This window comes from Pinus tabuliformis, chromosome 2_1 (assembly GCF_031772625.1).
Source record: "Pinus tabuliformis cultivar Carrire ecotype Pingquan chromosome 2_1, CPIR1, whole genome shotgun sequence".
NCBI classification, from domain to species: Eukaryota; Viridiplantae; Streptophyta; class Pinopsida; order Pinales; family Pinaceae; genus Pinus; species Pinus tabuliformis.
In genome coordinates, this window is record NC_142299.1 from 999798060 (window position 1) to 999821380 (window position 23321).

Genomic DNA, 23321 nt, shown 5'->3' on the forward strand with positions numbered 1-23321 from the left:
TAGCAATGTGGACATAGATAAACTACGAACTAGGTTTATGAAGGAAGATGGTTACTGCCTCACCTCGCCTCACTTGACTAACCAGGGCCTTAATGCATATCATGGCCCAAGGTCTTAAACCAAACTCTAGATTCAACAGAGTAACTAGTTCAGGAGTGGTTTTAACTATATATTCATTTACATATTGTTTGATTACTTATGCGTATACATAAACACATAACTAAACTTTGATCTTGAATATAGTAATAGAAAACATAGTCCATGCAAGTATCAAAACCATAATCTAGAAAAATATCATTCCACTCACAAAGACATCAATGAACTTCATAGCCAGGCAATTATCGCATTTACAAACACACGAGATATTGCATCATTCTCACAAATGAATATCATAATAGTCTATAATACAACATACATAAATAGGTTACACTTATATGTGTGTTTAAAGATGACTAGCAACTAAACGAGGGACTTCAACTCTCCCCCCAATTGTAGGTTAGCCACATTACAGTATTTCTTGCAACCACCCACCCATAAGCTAAATCCAAAGTTTGAAGGGATGTGTATTCATGGAAATTCACACCCAAAGCTTACTCACATAACTAGGAGAAATATTCTACTGTATAGGTGGTTTGTTAACCAATATTCAACAATAAGCACCACAGTGACTCACTTTATCTCTAATTCAAAACACAAGGATTCACCCAGGATCAGGTGGGTTATATCTTAGTTCCAGGAGGTGAAATCAATTGATTTTGGTGGTTTATGAACCACCTATTCATGGAAAGCAACATAGGGGTCCACATTCCACTATCCAAGTGGTTTATCAGCCTCACGGAAAGCACCATAGTGACTTTGATTACCCTATCCTGGTCATCTATCAACCAAGAAACAAGCACAATGTGGTTTATCCACCTCACAGAAAGAATTGTAGTGCCTCAATTCGTCCACAAAGTTCCCATTGATCCTATAGGCTTAAATACATGGTTCAATGGCCTTCACATGATCACAAGGAATGCTTTCCCGATTCAGAGAGTACAAGATTCAATTGTGCCCTACTTACACCTACTACCTTCTCACCAATAACTTGACACATATTTCATCTCCATTGTCTTCTCCTAAATCTCCTTTGTTTTATGATCTTTGACACTTTGGATGCTCTTTGTACAACAAAATTATGCACCAATCATTTTGTGCTTTTCCATGCACTTCAACTACTCCCCCCGCCCTCTTTTCATCACTTCATATGATCATATTTTGTTCTCCGTCTAGGCTACCAGTATTTCTTGGCCATGTTCCACGAGGAAGGGTGACAGTGTGGTTAGTGTCCTTCACCTAGTTTTCCCATCCCACACTTCACTACCTTCCAGCGCAATCAAGTCCTAGATTCATGTGGTAGCCAAGGTAATTTATTTAGGTTAGTATGGGCTGCTCACAGGACTCCATAAGCAACCAAACAAGGACACAACAAACACTTCATCAGGAACACAACTTCCTTCCACAGGCCTTCCCTTGAGAACTTTGGATCCATGTGTCCCTCCCTCCATCCAGTCGTCGATTTATTTTCACATAATTTACATATGTTCAATATTTATGTAGTTATATTCACATACACGGGGTGCAATTAAAAATATTGTTGTTACAACCATGCCCCTTAAGGGAACACCATCCTTAATGTTCTATAAATAGAACATAAAATTAACCAATGATATTTATATTTACAACTCTTACATTTATTCACACAATAAGAAAAAATGGATAAGATACCCTCAATTGATCTGCCATTTCCCAAGTGGCTTCATCTAGTCCAAAGTGCTTCCATTTCACCTTGACCTATTCTATTACTCAATTTTGAAGCAAGATATGCCACCATTCTAAGATGCACAATAGTTCTAGTTGGAACTCTCCCTCGGGTTTTTCCTATATCAAAAACCAATCAACATGATTAGTATCACGTATGTATTTCTTAAGTAAAGAGATGAAAAACATCATGCGCTTTCACTATGAGTGGTAGGGCCAATCTATAAGCCATTCACCCCACTCTTTCCAAAATATGAAAGGGTCCACAAAATTTGGGTGCCAATTCAGCACAATATCCCAGTTTCAGTGACCTCTTCCTTGGTCTCATGCAAAGATACATATGCTCTCCAACTTGAAACTACTTGTGCATTCTTTGTTGATCTACATAACTCTTTTTCCTATCCTGGGATACCTTCAATTTCTTCTTGCTATGGAGCACTTTTTGTCCATTTCTTTTAAAATTTATGGCCCAATGACCACCTTGTTCATTGGATCTTCCCAGCTAAAAGGAGTGTTACATTTTTTGTCATATAAATCCTCAAAAGGCCTCATCTTTAGTGACTCTTAATACTTGTTGTTGTAGAAAAATTAAACTAGTGGCAAGACTTCTTCCCACCTCATTGGTGCATAACATACATCCTCAGCATGCCCTCTAAAAAAATTCTCACTCTCTTAGTTTTTCCACCAATCCGAGGATGATATGATGCACTAAAAGCTAGTTGGGTTCCAAAACTAGCAAAAAATGCCTTCCAAAAATTGGAAGTAAACTTGGCATCATGATCTAAAATGATCTTCTTAGGTATGTCATGCAATCTAAATATTTCCTTCATGAAAATATGAGCTATGTCAATTTCCTTGTGAGTAAAATTGACGGCTATAAAGTGGGTTTTCTTACTCAACTTATCCACAACCATCATAATAGCATCATGATGTTTGGATGTCCTTAACAATATGTGATGAAGTCCATAGATATGACTTCCCACTTCCACTTGGGAATGGGGATTGGTTGTAGCATTCCCATTGGGTTTTTGTATTCCACTTTGACTTGTTGACATTCCAGGTACCTGCAAATGTACTCATCATCTTCCCTTTTCATACTTGACCAATAGTATATTTCCTTTATGGCTATTATCATTTTCTGATAACCAAGATGAATTGAGTAAGGTATTTCATGAAACTCATCCAAGATGAGCTTCTTCAAGTCACTCATACAAGCTATATACCACATGTCCTTGAATTTCAACATTCCATCGTTTGTGAGCATGTATTTCTTACTCAATGGCCCCTCTAACTCCCACTACAAGCAATATTTCGCATGTTGAAAGTGTTAATCTTGTATCAATGCTTCCTTGATCTTTTCTTTGATATTAGATTCACAAGTTCTCATGGTTACTAAGTGTGTCACTTGCAAGCTTCTGCTAAGTGTGACTACTACTTTGCTTTCCTTACATTTATTGTGCTTTATCTCAAAGTCAAACTCATTTATCAAAGAAAACCATTTGGATTGTATATCATTTAACTTGGGTTGGTCAAACAAGTATCTCAACCCTCCATGGTCTGACATCAACACAAACTTCCTCCCAAGCAAGTAATGCCTCCACATTTTCAATGTGTGCACTATTGCTACAATCTCCAAGTCATGAGTGAAATAGTTCTTCTCATGCTCATTTAATTTTCTTGACTCATAACAGACCACTTGTATTTATTACATCAAGACTCCACCTATTCCTTCCTTATAGGAATCTATGCAAACCAAGAAGTCATTTTTTGGGTCCACTATCTGCAAGATAGTTACACATGTGAGCAATTTCTTAAGCCATTTAAAACTAGTTGTGCACTCTAATATCCATTGGAATTTGACTCCTTTCCTATGTAAGGTTGTGATTGGATTCCTAATATTCAAGAAATATTGAATGAATCACCAATAATATCCAACCAATCCCATGATATATCTCACTTTAGTGACATTTTTGGGAGTGGGCCACTCCATGATGACTTTAATCTTCTTAGGGTCCACAACCACTCCTTCCCTTGAAATGACATGTCCCAAGTATTGAACTTGTGATCAAAAGAAATCATATTTGTTGAGTTTGGCATAGATCTTGTGCTCTCTCAGCAACTGCTATACTACTTTGAAATGTTCTTCATGTTCCTCTATGTTTTTTGAGTAGACAAAGATGTCATCCATGAATACTTATATGAATTTGTCCAAAATAAGGTTTGAGTACATTGTTCATCAGACACATAACTGTGGTTGTGGCATTTGTAAGTCCAAATACACACCCACAAAATCATAATGTCCATATATTGTCCTAATTTTTGTTTTATGGATGTCTTCATCCTTAATTTAGACTTGATGATAACCAGAACTCAGGTCTATTTTTTAGAACTCTATGGCGCCTCTCAGTTGATCAAACAAGTCATTAACTCTGGGTAGTGGGTAATTATTCTTCATAGTTTCCTTATTCAACTACCAATCGTTAGTACACAACAACATTGTTCCATCCTTTTTCTTTACGAACAACACTAGGGCTCCCCAGAGTGACACACTAGGCCTGATATACCCCTAGTCGAACATTTCCTTCAACTACAATTTTAGCTACACTAACTTTTTCTTGCTCATATGATATGGGGATTTTGAGATTGACATTGATCCAGAAATCAATTCAATGGAGAAATTGATTTCTCTCGTAGGTGGAAATCCCAATATTTTCTTTGGAAACACATTTTTGAATTGTGCTAAGGTTGGGTGAGCTTCCATTCTAGCCTCAATGCTCTCTGCCTCATTGGTCACTTAGACAACGTACAAAGCACAACCTTTGCAACTTCATCTCATTACTTACAGTGTCAATATCCGTAGGATAGGAACAAGATTCCTTATTCCCTGAAGCACCATTTCTTCACTTGCATAGCTTAGGAATTCCAATGACTCGTCATAATAGTCCACTTTGGTTCTATAGGCTTCCAATAAATTCATGCCGATTAGGATATCACACAAGCCCAATGACAAGAGATAGAGAGCAACGGTAGTGTACATGCTGGTTAACTGGCTCCCATGGCTAGTTGGACCAACCATGATTATTCATGAGTCTTCCTTTCAAGAGGATATTTCTTTGTGATCTTCAGGATGATATAGATCATATTAGAACCTAGGCCAATTAAAATTTAAATAGGCTAATTGAAGAGCATACCTTATATTTTGATCATTGAGGCTTGATGATTTTCTTGCTTGTTGTCCAAGGCCACATAAATTCAAGGCATGCTCCGGGCCAAATTGTTCACTTTTGTTACCTCTTGTACATAGTGCAACCTTGTGCCATTCTGCTATTGCTGCTGAAAATCTCTCAGCGGGTCATTTTCTCCACACATCTAGCACTACAAAGGTTCTTTCATGATGCCCTCATCCTCTTCTCTTCTTGGTTTATTTAGCCAATCTCTACTACCAATGGTGAATTTCTATTGAACCTTACCCTTAGTGAGAGTGGTGAAATTCACATTCCTCCCTTCTTGCTTGTATCCCAAGGGTTTCAACCCTTTTCCGTTGAAGTTGGTCTTATCTCTTGCTTTCCAATCAGTTCAAAACTCAACCTTATGCTTGGACTGCTCATAGCAATATTTGGACTCCCGGATAGTGTCCTCCAAGGTCTCGACTCATCAAACTCAATTGTGTCTCGGTAAGCATGTGGTAGTCCACTGGGATACCTTTGAAAATTCACCTTCTCAAACAAGTACTTCTCATAAAAATATTTCTCAAAGTTTCTCCATGACATTTCCTTCTCTCTAATTTCCTTGAAATTGATCAAATCTTCCCACAACATGTCGGGCTTACCCTTTAAGCTGAAAATAGCCACTTTGGAATTCATATTTTATGAGCAGTCATGGACTCTGAAATATTTCCTCATTCCCAACAACCAAGCTTCTACATATTTAGACTTTTTATTTTCTCCATCAAAGATGGGAGGTTTGTCTTTCTTTAACTCCTCTAGCATTGACCTCTTCTTTCTCCTCCTTTATTGATGACATCTCTTGCATGCTACACTAGACATAGGTTATGGTTGCTTGATTCTCTTTCTAGGGTACTCAGTGGGGTTTATCCCCTCACCATGTATGCACTAGCTTGCATTTGCCTCTTTTTCAACTTAACCTTCTGCTCTATTAACATCTAGTCCTTGTTTCCATATTTCAAAAGGACTTTGCTTGGATTTGTGTCATCTTAAATAGTTGGCACCAAGCTCATGTCGCTTCTATCTTTGTATATCCAACAATTTCTACAAGATCACTGCATTCACCTCTACTTTCCTTTCTTGTGCTCAGATAATCTTCTCAATTAAGCTTTCAAACTCCTAAGGGTCTCCATCTAGTTAGAGGATTTTTTCTCTCACCTCTTTGCCAGTGAGTCCTCTTCCTAATGATGATAGGATCTAGAAATGTTGTATTCTATCATTTTATTGTTGATTTCTTTATCCTTGTTGGGATTTCTCTCTCTCTCTCTCTCTCTCTCTCTCTCTCTCTCTCTCTCTCTCTCTCTCTCTATGTTGTTGCATACACATAACTGTTAGCCAAATCAAACACAAATCAACTAAATTTACTCATCACCTTGGCATATCTGCAATAGATATGTTGATTTGAAACTTAGCCGAAAATTCAAATCCCACGTTAGTATGCAGGTTAGAAATAAAAATACCATGTCATCAATCTATCAAACACGTAGTCATATCAGCGCTAAGTTCATCACTTGCACACATGTATATGTGTAGAAATTAATTTGTCAGGTCAAAAAATTTAGTTAGTGGATGTGTGTGAGCCTCTTTGGGTACAATGTTGAATCCCTTACTCCCTTGTGATCCACTTTGTAACTTTTAACAGAGCTTCTAAGTTTATTCCCAAAAGGTCTAGTGTTGAACCTTTGCTTCATCTAGTGTGTTTCTAGCCCTCCAAGCCCAACATTTTATCCAATGCTCTGATACCACTCTGTAACCACCTCCCTTCCACTCTCTTAAAGGTTCTTAGGACGAGGAAGATGTTGCTTATCATTAACCTAATCCCCAATGTATGTTATGAAGATGGGGTTAGCAAAAACCTTCTTTTTTTTTCTAGTTTTTAGAATTAACTTCTAATATCACCATTGCATGCATCTCATCCATATATTTTCGGGGATACCAATTTTACCTTGACCTTATTCCTGGATCGAAAGTTACCCTTGATCAAGGTTCAACCTATCATTAGAGTCCATGCCATCATCCTAACCATGTGACATCCTTGTGGCCTCCACATAGCTCCAACAAGCCATCTTCGTGGGTCTTGTTATCATGCCCATTGCTATGGTTATCACCATCAATGGCATTTGACATCAACAAGGAGAAGTGAAATAGGTGGTGAACGATAAATGCAGACTCAGGGTTCCACTCTGGAACCCTTACCTGGTCAGCCATGCCTCTACTAGCACTCTTGTTGTGTCATAGGGTATAAATATCTTAGCAAAGGGAGGTGAGTAGAGTGTGGCAGACAACATTCCCAACACTCCTATTTTTTCTTGTACCCTACTCTCTTTCGTCTACATTGAATAATGTTGGTTATTGCATCAATGCGATTGGTTTACTAAGGGAACATACAACAATTGATGGCCAATTGTTGGTTCCAGTTCACACTGCATAATTTTGTTAGGACATGATTCCACCAATGCCCGCTCAATGTCTATCCCATCAACCTAGGTGGAAAGTTGAGTGCTCATACTTTCTGCCATCCCTGGAAGTGTGGACATAAAAAAACTACAAGCTAGGTTTATAAAGGAAGATGAGTTTTTCCTTGCCTTGCTTTACTACCCAAGGCCTTAATGTGAACCACGGTCCCATGCTTGAAACCCAACTCTCGATTTTTTAGAGTAACCAATGCATGAGTGATTTTAACTATATATTCATTTACATGCTATCAAAGTATCTATGTGTATACATAAACACATAACTACACTTTAATCATGAATGTAGTAATAGACAACATAGTCCATGCAAGTACTAAAACCATGATCTAGCAAAATATCATTCCACTCATGAACACATCAACGAGCTTCACAATGAGGTAATTATCACATTTACAAACACACTAGATATTGCAACATTCTCACAAACCGATATCATCATAATCCATTTGACGACATATACAAGCAGGTTACACTTATCTGTAAAGGGCTTCAAACCTACAAAACATTCACATTGAAATCTTAGAAAGTAGTCAGATTCATGCCATTAAATGCATGAAAACATAAATTAAAATGCATATTCAAGCATTAGAATGCCAAATCAGAGTTTAGCTTTCATAAATCTATTATAATCTACTTCACATCTACGACTAAAAGTTGCATATATGAAAGTAAAACTTTCAAAATATGCAAAATAAAAGGTTCCTTTATGTATTTTATAAACAGGTGGCTTAAGTCCAATGAGTGTGGAAAGAAATAAATAAATTAAAATTTAATTGGGTAGACAATATACCCGAGACCAATCAGCTCAGAAAACTATAAACCACTTAAAAAAATCAATTAACACTGGTGAAATTGGCTGCCAATAAATAATCATGTGGGTTACACAGCCAAGCAGAAGTTGACCACATGGGTTGAGGCCCACTCCCAAACTGACTTTTCATAGGGGCAAAAGCATAAGTGTTTGATAATTAAGGGGCACTTGGGCTGTCACAGTCCCAAATCAAGTGTTGGCCAAGAAGGCGGCCACCCAAAAGCAAGGACCAAACAAATACTACTACTTAGGCTCAATAAAGAAATGCCAAACTAAGTGGATCCAAAACAGCCAAGTAGAATCTTTAGAGGCTAGTCTCCAAAGCTTGTTAAACTAAAGATAGCTTTTCTAATATCAGAGATGATGTTATAGCATATTTCAGGATATGATTCTAGAATTCCATGAACATTTTTCCTTGCTATATTTGCATGACTTTTAAAAAGGGGAATGACAAGTTCCAAAAGTTCCAGTTTGTTCCCATAAGAAAACCATCCTAAAATAGATTGCAACAATATGATAAAATAACATATTGAAGACATAGGTTGTCCTAATAATTTCTGGAATATCACTGACTACAACAGATAGTTCAACAAGTAGCCAGAGTATGTAATTCGTTTTGGTTGGATACTCTGCTCGACAATGCTCTCCCAAACATTTTCACATTACAACTCCTAATATGAAGCAAGAGACTAGATCATAGCACCAACAATAGTTGTGAGTAAAAATACCCAAAGCTGCGGATATTTATAGAGTACACTTGGTTGAAGGTCACTTGCTAAATTTCAAGGGTCCATATAGGAAATTGTGACCAAATTTACATTTATAAACAAGGAAGGCCACCTTTCTAGCATCTTATTTATGCCTATAAATTCCTTTAAGACATCAGTTTAATAATAACATATACAATTATGATGAATTTTTACGTTGACTTTGTAGCTGAACATATTCTCAGAGTTTATTTCAATTTATGTTTCAACATTCATCTAGAAATCTAATAAAAATTTTAAATTTTTAACCCCGCAACTATGCAAATGCATTTTTACATTGGACTTGACCACATGCATACTAAATAAATCAATTGATATTCCCGGTGCACAAAAGTTGCATTTAAAACAAATTCCTATGTAGATAACAAAGGTTTAACATGTATGTAGATAACTCAAGGTTTAACAGCGTGAGTGGGCCTATACAGCTTGAGTGGGCCTAATGATTAAGAGCACGTGTTTCTTCCTAAAAGGTCACGAGTTCAAAACCAGAGGGGGATAGAGTATGTATGCCTTCGTAGACTTAGCAGTCAAATCACTGCGCGGAGGTGGGTCCCTTGTCCCACAAACAAGGGGTCTCATACACCAATTTGGTGTCTGACTTGGCTCTGACCTTAAAAATAGATATTATTATTATTATTATATTATTAATAATTCAATGGTTGAATCAATACTCAACTTACTTCAAATGGAAATACCAAAGGGAAAGGGGTAGATGTTGGTTGAGTTGTTGGGATTGGGTTGTACAAGATAAATTAGGTACAAAGTATTTTTTTTCCATATATTTAGAGCCTCAAAATTACTCATTCATTTAGCCATAAGCCAAATATAAAATGTCATCATGGGTATATTGTGATAAGGACAACGACCTACAAGAACTTCTATTTACCTAATTTCTAAACATAAATTGATTGTAAAACAAAATATGGACACAAGATATACGCTATGGCAGGGTTGTTGGCTATTGAAGGAGAATCGATTGTAAAATCAGGGGGTTGTACAGCGCAGCAGACATGAGGCCATAAGGGATATGCAGTTTGTATCAATGGAACTGCTAGGAAATGCGCAGGCGCCATACCTAAAATAAGTTCTTCCGTTGCCACCCCTATTCCTTCGCGTGTAGACAATGAACTCTTCACTCTCATATATTAATCTTGTCTCTGTAAAATAGTGATCATAAACATAATGTCTATGAGTTTTGAAAAATGAACCCAAAATTAAGTCTCTTGCTTAGTGATACGATTATACTAAACATCTTTAGCATTTAGTCTTTTTATAAAAAATTGCATTGAATGAACTTCTCCAGTTGTTATCTACTATTATCTTCTATTCTCTGGAGCCCTAACACATAATTGTTAAATGGATTGTGCAATTCCATGACAAAATAAAAGGAAGAAGCAGCCCTAAAAGCCAGTATAGACATGAATGAAACAATGAACAACGCGGGGGCACTGAAGAGACAAAATTCTATGATGGAAGAACTGAGAGAGATGCCTATGTCATGTAGATATTGTGTGTAAAATGATTTTGATGATCTTTTCTATATGTACTAATTCTCACATGTGGGCCGAGTTCAGGGCTGACATACCATTTCTATATTAGGTTAGGTACACTAGCTTTCAACTGTGAACCCATGTCATAGATGTTGTCGACTGCTTCTTGTTTGGATTCAATGGCTTGCATTAAGCCTCATATAGATGCTACTAGCACTATCTTGATGCCTGCTAATGCAATTTCCTTTAGAAGAGGGCAGAGTTCTATTTCATTTTGGAAGCAAGAGGCCTTGTTTGGATGCAGTAAATTTTTATCTTTATCTTTGTTTAAAAGACAGTGCAGTAGAAGAAATATTGCCAAATTTTCCCCGAGGGCTATTGCTATGAAGGAGAAAGAAGTGAAAACAACATCCCCTGCCATGGAAGAGGGAGGTAAATGGTAAGAAAGTAATGGTTGAAGGATGGGATGGTACTGTGGATGGGCGAGAGCTTTGCATCTCCCAAATAAAGGATACCAAGTTGTCCTTGTTGATAGCCTTGTCCGCAGGTTGTTTTCCTAGAAGCTTGGGATCGGTCTCTAACAGCCATGGTCTCGATTCAGAAGAGAATAAAGAGATGGAAGAAATTCTCTAGCAAACAACTTGACCTCGTTGCAGTAGATGTTTCTAATTTTGATTTCCTTGCAGAGGCTTTCAAGTCCTTTGAACCCGAGGCAGTCATACACTTTGGAGAACAGAGTTCTGCTCCATATTCCATGATAGACAGAGGAAGAGCAGTGTATACTCAGAATAACAATGTGTTTGGAACCAAGAATGTGATTTTTTTCTATCAAGGAATTCAGCCCAGAATTCCATATGGTTAAAACTTAAACTGGGTACCATGGGAGAATATGGAACTCCTAACATTGAAATTGAGGAAGGGTACATTACTATTACTCATAATGGCAGGACAAATACACTGCCATATCTGAAGAAAGCAAGTTCCTTTTATCATCTCAGAAAAGTGCACGATTTGCACAACAAAAACTTTACTTTAGAGGCTCGGACACTAAGGGCTACAGACCTCAATCAAGGGGTGGTTTATGGTGTCATAACTTCAGAAACTACAGGACACAAAGAACTCATTAATAGGCTGGACTACGAGTTTTTAGTAAATAGTCGAGCTAGAACTTATGGAAAGTTTTTCAAAAGCCAGATTCACAAATAAACAACGATGCTTCATAAGGGATGTCAAAACTATCAAATTATATTCTTTATTGCTATCTCAAATTCTTTAACAGTATGGGCGTTGACAACATCTTTACTTCACTACTTTCCATAAAGGGTTCATTGTTTTCCATAAAGGGTTCACTGTTTGTCAAGAAGTGCCATTAAAAGCGACAATTCCATCATTTTTCATGAAATGTCTCTATGCAATATTTTATTGCTCTCCCTGACAAAGAAACTCTTGCATTATCATATTAGAGAACATGTTTCATCTACCATAGCAAATATGAATTACAAAACAATTATGAGTACTAAGAAAAAACTAGAGCTCATATTTACTGCAAATGTATAATGAAGTAAAAGTGGTGGACACCATAACAGACCTATAAAATTGAGCTCTGAACTTCTTTAATTGCTTCACTCTTCTGACATGGATCAACAAAATCCTTGTAAACAATTCTTTCTTTCTGAGCCCAACTTTCAGTGAAATAACTAAAACATCTAGCACTCAAATTTATACCAAGTTTTCCCAAGAATCATGTTTTCCTATCTTTGATGAGTAGGCAGAAAATGATGGCATAAATGATCTTCGGATACAAGAAATTTGGCCTCATTTTTTATTATAGAGTGAAAAAACCCTCTTGGTTACTGTTTCCAAACTTTCCAATAGAACCCACTGAAGAACCCCTGGTATACTTTGAGAACAACATACAATAGAGTATCTAAAAATGATTTCAAATGTAGATAAATTGATACCCACAAAGAATTTAGAAATATCCTCCGACTTTAGTAACCGATACTTATTCAGTGACCAGTAACACATGGGATAGTATTATTTGCAATTTGGTTAACAAACTTCATCAAGCTTGAAAGACAAGCCATATCTATTTTGTAATATAACTTTTACGCACCTTTCACATTCAAAAATGCCATTGCCCGAAAGATGCATTTAAACAAGATGACCCCAAATCATTCTGTCTCATGAACACATGCCCACTACTAGAACAATACTTATGTGGACCTATGCACTGAGAGGAAACCAAAACCAAGTTGCGGAGACCTGAAACAGAAAATCCCCAAATATATCCTCAGAAGGTCAAAGTCCAGGTTAATCTCGAAATCAGGAAATTCTGTTCCTTTCAAATATGTTCATATAATCTCTTCAGAAAATGGGAAATATCATCTTTATGATGTCACAGTACTGCATTAGTAAAAAAGTCATGAAATAAATTTCATCAGTAATCAAACAAGTGATGTTGCCAGATTCACGTCACAAGAGACTACAAAACAAAATCATTATGTCTGCCTTCAACTTTCTCACAATATAAAAGCTCCCATTTCATCTTATATATTTGTAATAAGAATTCCTCAATATAATATATAAATCGCATCTTCCAAAATGCAAACCATAACCTATACTCTGCATATTTAGATGTTGCTATTGATAAATTACAAACCTGTAATTCTCAATATCATTTAGAGCTCTGTTCCATAAATCTGGCATTTTCTTTGTAGAAACAGCTTCAAACTCTTGAGATACCAAGAACTTCAGAATGTTGTTGAGAATCAAGATGTCAATTACTTGCTTAGTTAACTCTTTGAAAGATGTATTTTGACAATTCTCTAAATAGTTTGAAATCATGTATCCTGAGACATTACGATTTGACACTTACATCTGGACAAAGAATGGCGGCTGCAGCATCAGTGGATTGTTAATTTTAATCAACATTAGAACCACAGTTGGCAACAACGAATTTCCTTTTAATGTCGCGTTCCTCCAACACAATTGTAACATCTCTAAATTTTTGAATTAGTGCTTCAAGTTATTTAACACCAAATACCTGGTAATCGAGATCTTTGGTGTATCTTTGTCGGTACAGTGTTGAAAATTTTGCCAGCAGAATTGCACAGGCATGGCTTACCAAAAGCCCCTGCAGTTCTTGTTTGAATATTTCTAGGCTTGCTTATGCTTCATATTCATCAACATTCACATCTCCTTGGAGGATCATCTCTCCATCCCCATCTTCGTCATCTTGTTCACTTCAACTTCCATCATATGAACCTTCATCTGAATGTGAAGCCATGTTCACTTCTATGTCATATGGATCAAAGTCATCACGTAGGTCATTACAAGCACCTAGATCTGTGAATTCTTGGAATCCTTTAAACTTTTCCCTTCTCTAACTTTCCATTATGTTCTTTCTTCCTAATCACATCTGTTGAATCATTGGTAGAAGAGTTCATTTATATTTTACCTTGCATGAACTTGTTTGATAACTCTCTTAAAAACAAAAACTTATTGTTTCCTTTTCCTTCAATGGTGAAGACATCATGCATCTTTTCTATCAAATTAACTAGCTTATAAGAACCATACTCCACTAAAGATAGAGGTCTGCCAAAGACCTTTTGATATTCAGATGGAACATGTGCAAGAAGCATACTTCCTCTATATATATTGAGAATGTGGACAAGTTGTCTCTTTAAACCTTGAATATCGCTAGGTTGGACCCAAAAATATGAAGTTTGTCCTGAATTTGTTTCATTAGAAGGCATTCTATGTTGACCAGAATCTGTGACAGATAATGTCTGCATAGGCTTATCAAGTGCAGACAATATGACACTAGATGTTTGAGTCCTTTGCAATGAAGAAGATTTACCTGCATGGGTGGGTAGAGTCCTTGAAATCGGAGTTGGATATTGTGTTGACCATGAATGCATTCCTATAACATTATTGTCATTTCTTATGAAATAATTTGGGTTATATTCTCCAACCAAATGAGACGTTTTTGTCCAATCCATCGAAACATGCTTTGGATTTATACAATAAATTTGGTTTGGAGCATTTCCAATATTGTATCCATTCTTGGAGCTCCCTCTATAGACAGTAGATTCTTCATCATTTTGCATAACAGAGTCATCACCTGAAAGACAACCAACATGATAAAAAGTGAAATCGGGTGCTAGAGACAAGGATTTTGCTGGAACAAGACCTTCACCTCAAGCCAAACATGGTTAATCCCACACAAATCGACCATCATTGTGTAGTGAAGAAGAGACACCCACTCCATCTGGAAATGCAAGAACAATTGTATACCCCCATTTCCCTAGTTTGTGCAAAGCAGGAGAAAAATAAACATCTCATGAAATCAATAAAATGGTAAGGGAAGATGATTATCAAGAGAAAATGAAAACATATATACTAAAATGGATTTATATGCTGCATCTTTCCTTCCATTGGGAAGGTCAATGATGTTGACTCCAGTCTTTTGACAGCCTTCTCTCACTCTTGGAGGAAAATTATTAAAATCTCCATATGCCGAGAGCATAGTGACAACACCTTTAACCATTGGATGCAACCCAAAAGCCATCCTAATATTACCTGCTACATCCTCTGGATGGACTTTCCCAGGAATAGGGAAATTTTCAATATCCCAATTTAGAAATATCCTCCGACTTTATTAACCAGTACTTATTCAGTGACCAGTAACACATGGGATAGTATTATTTGCAATTTTCTTAAGGAACTTCATCAAGCTTGAAAGACAAGCCATATCTATTTTGCAATATAACTTTTACGCATCTTGCACATTCAAAATGCCATTGCCCGAAAGATGCGTTTAAACAAGCTGACCCCAAACAATTTTGTCTCATGAACACATGCCCACTACTAGAACAATACTAATGTGGACCTATGCACTGAGAGGAAACCAAAACCATGTTGCGGAGACCTGAAACAGAAAATCCCCAAATATATCCTCAGAAGGTCAAAGTCCAGGTTTATTTGGAAATCAGGAAATTCTGTTCCTTTCAAATACGTTTATATAATCTGTTCAGAAAATGGGAAATATCATATTTAGGAGGTCACATGTCCTGTACATCCTGCATTAGTTAAAAACAAGTCATGAAATAAAATTTATCAGTAATCAAACAAGTCATGTTGCTAGATTCACATCACAAGAGACTAAAAAACAAAATCATTATGTCAGCCTTCAACTTTCTCACAATATAAAAGCTCCCATTTCATCTTATATCTTTGTAATAAGAATTCCTCAATACAATATATAAATTACATCTTCCAAAATGCAAACCATAACCTGTACTCTGCATATTTATATGTCGCTATAGATAAATTACAAGCCTGTAATTCTCAATATCATTTAGAGCTTTGTTCCATAACTCTAGCATTTTCTTGTTAGAAACAGCTTCAAACTCTTGAGAAGCCAAGAACTTCAAAATGCTGTTGAGAATCAAGATGTCAATTACTTGCTTAGTTAACTCTTTAAAAAATGTATTTTGACAATGCTCTAAATAGTTTGAAATCATCTATCCCGGGACATTAAGATTTGATACTTACATCTAGACAAAGAATGGTGACTGCAACATCGGTGGATTGTTAATTTTAATAAACTTTAGAACCACCGTGAGCAACAGCGAATTTCCTTTTAGTGTCGCGTTCCTCCATCACAATTGCAACATCTATAAATTTTTGAATTAGTGCTTCAAGTTATTAAACACCAAATACATTGTAATCAAGATCTTCGGTGCATCTTTGTTAGTCCAGTGTTGAAAAATTTGGCAGCAGAATTGAACAGGAATGGCTTACCAAAATCCCATGCAGTTCTCGTTTGAATATTTCTAGGCTTGCTTTTGCTGCATATTAATCAACATTCAAATCTCCTTGGAGGATCATCTCTCCATCCCCATCTTCGTCATCTTGTTCACTTCAACTTCCATCATCTGAACCTCCATCTCAATGTGAAGCCATGTTCACTTCTATGCCATATGCATCAAAGTCATCACATAGGTCATTACAAGCACCTAAATCTGTGAATTCTTGGACTCCTTTAAACTTTTCCCTTCTCTAACTTTCAAGTATGTTCTTTCTTCCTAATCACATCTCTTGAATCATTGGTAGAAGAGTTCATTTTTATTTTACCTTGTACGAACTTGTTTGATAACTCTCTTAAAGACACAAACTTATTGTTTCCTTTTCTTTCGATGACGTGGTGAAGACATCATGCATCTTTTCTATCAAATTAACTAGATTATAAGAACCACACTCCACTAAATATAGAGGTCTGCCAAAGACCTTTTGATATTCAGATGGAACATGTACAAGAAGCATACTTCCTCTATATATATTGAGAATGTGGACAAGTTGTCTTTTTAAACCTTGAATATCGCTAGGTTGCACCCAAAAATATGAAGTTTGTCCTGCATTTGTTTCATTAGAAGGCATTCCATGTTGACCAGAATCTGTGACAGATAATGTCTGCATAGGCTTATCAAGTGCAGACAATATGACACTAGCTGTTTGAGTCCTTTGCAATGAGGAAGATTTACCTACATGAGTGGGTAGAGTCCTTGAAATAGGAGCTGGATATTGTGTTGACCATGAATGCATTCCTATAACATTATTATCATTTCTTATGAAATAATTTGGGTTATATTCTCCAACCACATGAGAAGTTTTTGTCAAATCCATCGAAACATGCTTTGGATTTTTACAATAAATTTGGTTTGGATTATTTCCAATGTTGTATCCATTCTTGGAGCTTCCTCTATAGACAATAGCTTCTTCATCATTTTGCATATCAGAGTCATCACCTGAAACACAACCAACATGATCAAAAGTGAAATCAGGTGCTCGAGACAAGGATTTTGCTGGAACAAGACCTGCACCTCGAGCCAAACTTGGTTAATCCCACACAAATCGACCATCATTGCGTAGTGAAGAAGAGACACCCACTCTAGCTGTAATAGAAAGAACAATTATATAACGCCATTGCCCTAGTTTGTGAAAAGCAGGAGAAAAATAAACATCTCATGAAATAAAAAAAAAGGCAGAGTGAGGACAATTATCAAGAGAAAATAAAAACATATCTACTAAAATGGATTTATCTGCTGCATCTTTCCTTCCATTGGGAACGTCAATGAGGTTGAATCCAGTCTTTTGACAACCTTCTCTCAGTCTTGGAGGAAAATTATTAAAATATCTATATGCCGAAAGCATAGTGACAACACCTTTAATCATTGGATGCAACCCAAGAGCGATCCTAATATAACCTGCTACATCCTCTAGATGGAATTCCCCAGGGATAGGGCAATTTTCAATATCCCAAAGTATAGCCATAGGGCCTAGTAGTTCCCTAAATTGTTGGATACCTGCTTGTGCTTAATTTTGATCTAGTACATTTGGAAGTTGATATCCAACTGATTTCCATGGTATAAAATACATATTATTTGAAGGCAAGTTGAAAGCCATATTTATTTTTGAGAAATATATTTATCCTGCATGTTGAAATATGATGCATTAATAAGATTTAAATCATATAACATAACCAACAGTTCTACTGTAGCTGAATTTAATCAAAAAACAATTCAAACAATTGCAGTAGTGAACGATATGTACATTCGTAAGCACAATTTTCAGTACTCAGAAGCAATGAGCTAAAACTTTTACGCAGCCTAGAAGATCTAAATATATGGTCTACATAACTATCCTCAAACAATTAATAATTTACAATATGCAATAAAGGGTTCTCTCATGAGCAACAGTTTTACATAATGATGGTTGTAGCCAAATAAGAATAATGAGGGAAATCAACACTTTGAAATAGTTTCCTCTCTTTATTCATCTTCATGATTGTTTTCATGAAAGAAAAAATAGTTATTTTGCTTGATGTTGACCAGACCAGACTTCAAAATAGGGTCAAAAACACCTATTTTTGTTTTCTTAACCTTAACTCTAAACATTTAACTTGTACATTTTTGCTACACCTAATCCTCAATCATGGCAGCATTTTAATTTCACTAGATCTCCATGATATCTCTACAATCCAAGTTTAGCTTCTTCCTATAGGCTACAATAGTGGTGGCCATAGGCTATGGAATTCTTCATTTTTTCTTACCAGTCGCATTTCATTTTCTTTGGTGACATTTCCTCTTCTTTTCATGGGAAACATTCATTATTTCCAATACAATGGACAACGTTCTCTTAGTTTCTCGCTTCAAAAATTCATTTAAATCTTAATATCATTTTCCTAAAAGCACAATGTCATGGAAATGGTCTACAACACCAGAATGAAAACTCTTAAATGGAGAAATTTACGGAAGATGTCCAAATTTTGTTTGAAAATGTGTTTATTATAAGAGAATTTGAAATTGTTGGTAAAATTATTATCAATCACCTCCTTCCTAGAGTGGAATGACTCTACAAACTTTGTTCTCTATGTGAGGTTGAGGCCTTTCACTTTCTTGCCTCCTATGAATAAAAGGGAGATTTCACTATCTTTACAAGGGTTTAGACCAATCTCTATAAACCTTCTTCACAGATTATGACTAGTGGGGTATTTCCTTATACATAAGGGAGGCTTGTTCTCTCAAGACATATTTAATCAGAGTTTGTACACCACACAGACAGATTACTTCCTTTTTTTTCTTCAATGTTTGAAAGCATCCATCTGAGACTCAACTGGACATCACTCAGCTCATTTAACTATGTTCTATCTAGCCCGCACCACCCAAGTTCCTTTACACTTCAGGTCGAGGACTTTTAGAAGTACTAGATTGATTCAAAAGAGTCCCTAAGGGTTTGAGGCATCAATCCCTAAGGCTTCCCATGCTCTTATTGAAAATGTAACTAGGTCTAGTCTTCATTTATTATACTAGTCATGACTTAATGATGTGCTTGTCAAAAGAAACATTATTGATGTAATTGTCAAAAGGAAAAAGAAAAAAAATAAATTGTAAAGGAAAATTATTATTATTATTAGAAGTGGGTTTCTTGCCCATCTTGTTGTGGTCCTAGGTCAAAGCACCTATTGAGCACTCTAGGGGTCTTGTTGACAATTCAAAGGGTCAAGGTCATGATGTACTAGGCCTTGAAGGGCTCATATATCAAAGAAGGAAAACTATTATTGTAAATTTTAATGTCTAGAAGACTTTAAGTGATGGGTCGGCCAACCAACTATAAGTCGGCCTAGAGAGGCCCAATTCGTCCTCCATGAAAGCCTATATAAGGAGACTCGTCCTCCTCATTTGAATATACATCCAAGAAGGAATAATCTATCTAATCCAACTAAAAGAAGGAAGATTTGTTGAGTGAATTTTTTTGTAAGAAGTTGAGCAAAATTTTGGAGGCCAGCGAAGGAAGGAAGATGTTATTTTTCTATTGCCATTATTCACACGTGCGAGTTCTTGGAGGAAGACCTAAGTTTTCCTCAGTGTTATATTTGCAAAGAATTAATTTGGGGTTTGGTTTTCTCATCACTTGGTTTGGCTTGGGTATTGGTCTTGGAAGTCTTCATTGGACAAATTCTATAAGAAGAGATATTTTTCTAGGTTTTCCCCTCTTGGGGTTTTTCCCTGGCTTGGAGCCTACTTCTGGTGTTCTTGTGTTTTCTTGATCTTCTTGTTGGCATTTGTCTTGATGTTAATCAAAACTAAAGAATGAAGTTAATATCCTAATCTAATGCACAAGAAAATATCAAAGATATAAGAGAAATCAATTTAAAAGAATCCCTAATTATATGCCCTAGATTTCTCAACATGGTATCAGAGCTAGGGCTTTGAATAGTGGGCAGAGAGGAAGATCATATTAGCTCAAATTCACTTCCATAATTTCATTTTCATTAGACCAAGTTTCTGAAGGTATCAAGATCATTTTTTTGGGCATTGTCTCAAGTCTTATTTGTAGAGACAAAGTTGCCATACATAGTATTGATGTAAGGAAGACCTACTAGCTCTGTTCAAGAAATTTCAAGGGTTAATATATTAGTCATCTCCTATCCACATCCTCCTAAAGGAAGATCGAATTTTTTTGTGATCACCTTCTAGCCCAAATTCCTATAACTAGGCCACATGCCTATTCTCCAAGAGCGAGGGTATCCAAAGGTTTCTTTTATGAAGCAAAGCAACAAGTCAGGAAAAGTTGTTGAGGCCACATCCTTTTGCAAGCATATCAAAGTTTTCTTGGGCTTGCATTCTAGCCCTAATCTATTCATATAGGCCGTAGATCCGTCTTTACCAGAGCGAGGTCATATGAAGGTCAACTGTGAAGGATGGAAGCCTTGATAAGCAATCCTAATAAAGTCACATTTTTTGTTATAGGAGCGAAGGTCAACTATAGGGTTTGTTATCTCCTTCTGAGTGAATTTTCATCTCTGATGCCGAATTCTATATCTTTTGTGTTCTTTGTGTATAAGTGATAACTAAAACCCTAGACAGAGACCCATAGTGAAGTCAATGTATGGTTGCCAAAATTGTAAAGGAAGGTGTTATTACAAGAATTAAATTTGAGCATGAGTCATATTTGCTTGGGTATATAAAAAAAATAGTACTATGTGAAGGTCCACACTCTTAAAGAGGATCCAAGATCGAGTTTGTTGAAGAATCATTTTTGAGCATATGTCATAGGTCTAAAGCATATGATTATAGAGAAAATATGAATTGAAGAAAATACTATGCATATGTTTGGTTAGAAATTATGAAGAACAATATCATTATAAGATTAAACATTAGTATCCATACATGTGCATGAAGGACAAATTACATTCTGGACATTTCCATTGCACAGATAGGAATCAAGATCTCCTGTAGAATTGATAACAATCCTGGGCATAAGAGATGGTGTAATTGTCTAGCATCGTTTACCATTGATCATATGGATGTTCATTGACTTATATAAGTCTTTGAGATCCAAGAAAGGTAGAAGACCTATGCATTCTACAGTGGTAAGGATAGCATATATATACATAGTTAGATTCTACCTAAAGATAGTAAGCCAACCTGTGGTAACACTGAAGAGGTACGTCTATTGTTGAAACTACAATAGTGTAATTGGATTCATTCTTGAAGTTTAGCTCTATTAATTTTAAAGGTCTTCTCCAAAGGCACTATATTGAAAGCCCTAACTCTAGGGTCCATGATTTATTTGGTCACATTTAGAAAGGGGAAAGCCACAGTGTCAACATTTTGGTACAAGTTAATTCTTGACAGTGTCTGCATTTGGAAAAGCCAAGAAATTTTTATATATCATTTTTGTAAGACCTATGCATTCCAAAGTGGACAAGATGTTTTGGTTACACTGTGGTAAGGAAAGTAAACTACAGGAATAGGGTGAGGTCACATGCTTGTGACAATAATATCACAATTTATTGTTGACAATTTTTGTGAGGATATTTTTGGTATAAGAAGCATTGGTAGCTATCAATCTTGTATAAGACCTGTGCACTACAAGGTGATTACTAAGGGGCAACAACTTTTTAATTTCAGAAAGATAATAATTCTAAGGCAGGATCATTGGGAAGAATATTTCGAACTATTGCATGAAGAGACCATGGCATTCGAGATAGTAGGTATGTAACCCTAAGGTATATATGGCATTTTTTTTCAAGGGTCCAACATGAATTTTTGTAGGGTAAGTCAAGTCTATGGCTGTAGGGATTTTTGTTAAAAGTTTGTTGATAAAAATCTAGTCATATGGAAACCCTACCTTGTTCCCTCGAAGAAACCCCAAACCTTGATCTTATAAGGTGTATGTGCAATCTGAGGCTCATGGCAAGTATGAAAGGTTAAATTTTATGAGTCAAATATGGATCCTTTCATTTAGGGTTAGTACTTGATAACCCTAGATTGACAAATAAACATCATGATTTTTTCTATTATATACTTTTCTTGGGTGTACTTGTCAATGAATTCTGCAGGTACAAGAAATAAAGGAAGAAGGATGTGCAGATCCTCAATTTTGACAAGCATGATGGAAGGAGGGAACTGTAAGGACCCATGGGAACTCTAATGATAGATTCATAGTATAATCATGCAATTGTGGATGCTTGGAAGAGAAGAATTTGACTAATGACTCTCCATCTTGTTAAATTAAAGTAGGGCATGTAGCTGCATTGGTAGAAGGAATGACATCATGGTTTGTAGCATATATCATTTGAATATTTTCGAATGTATGTTCTGGAAGTCATCTAGTTGGTATTGAAATATTACATTGCAATGTTGTGAAAGGATCATGTATGAATCCTCCCTTGTGATGTCATGAAGTGATTTCTTCTAGGAAGAATGACCATGATCATATCACTGTTATTGTCTATATGTTTTTGGACAAAGTCTCTTAAGAGCTTGTTGGTTCAATTACAACATAATGGGATGAAATGCACGATTATATGATTGGTTGAAGCATGATATTCCACTCAAGACTCTGATGATGAGTGAAGGAAGAACATTATGTTGATGATGACATGATACTCTTTGCATAATCCTGCTATATGAAGAATGTGTAACAGTCATGATGTGATTATGTTGGGTTTCTACTTTGGCACTTGGTTTGAAGGAGATGTTGTATACCACGATGATTGAAGCGATAACAGGTTGTTGATGGCTTGATGTGTTGGAGAAATTGTAACTAGGTTCGGTCTTCATAAATGTACTTTTGATATTTGAATTTATTCAAGAAAATAAATATTATTTTTGTTATATTTATCAATGAGCTTCTTACCCATTGAAGTAGGTCTAGCACATGTTAAAGTGCTATAGGAGAGT

The 23321-nt window shown here is 36.1% G+C and overlaps 2 pseudogenes; one reads left to right on the forward strand and one right to left on the reverse strand.

The window, feature by feature from the left end:
- The first annotated feature begins 10706 nt into the window (after nt 1–10706).
- On the forward strand, nt 10707–11772 carry LOC149203988 (UDP-sulfoquinovose synthase, chloroplastic pseudogene; annotated as a pseudogene).
- A 1717-nt stretch (nt 11773–13489) lies between these two features.
- Nucleotides 13490–14789, reverse strand: LOC149203989 (uncharacterized; annotated as a pseudogene).
- Between the last annotated feature and the right edge of the window lie 8532 nt (nt 14790–23321).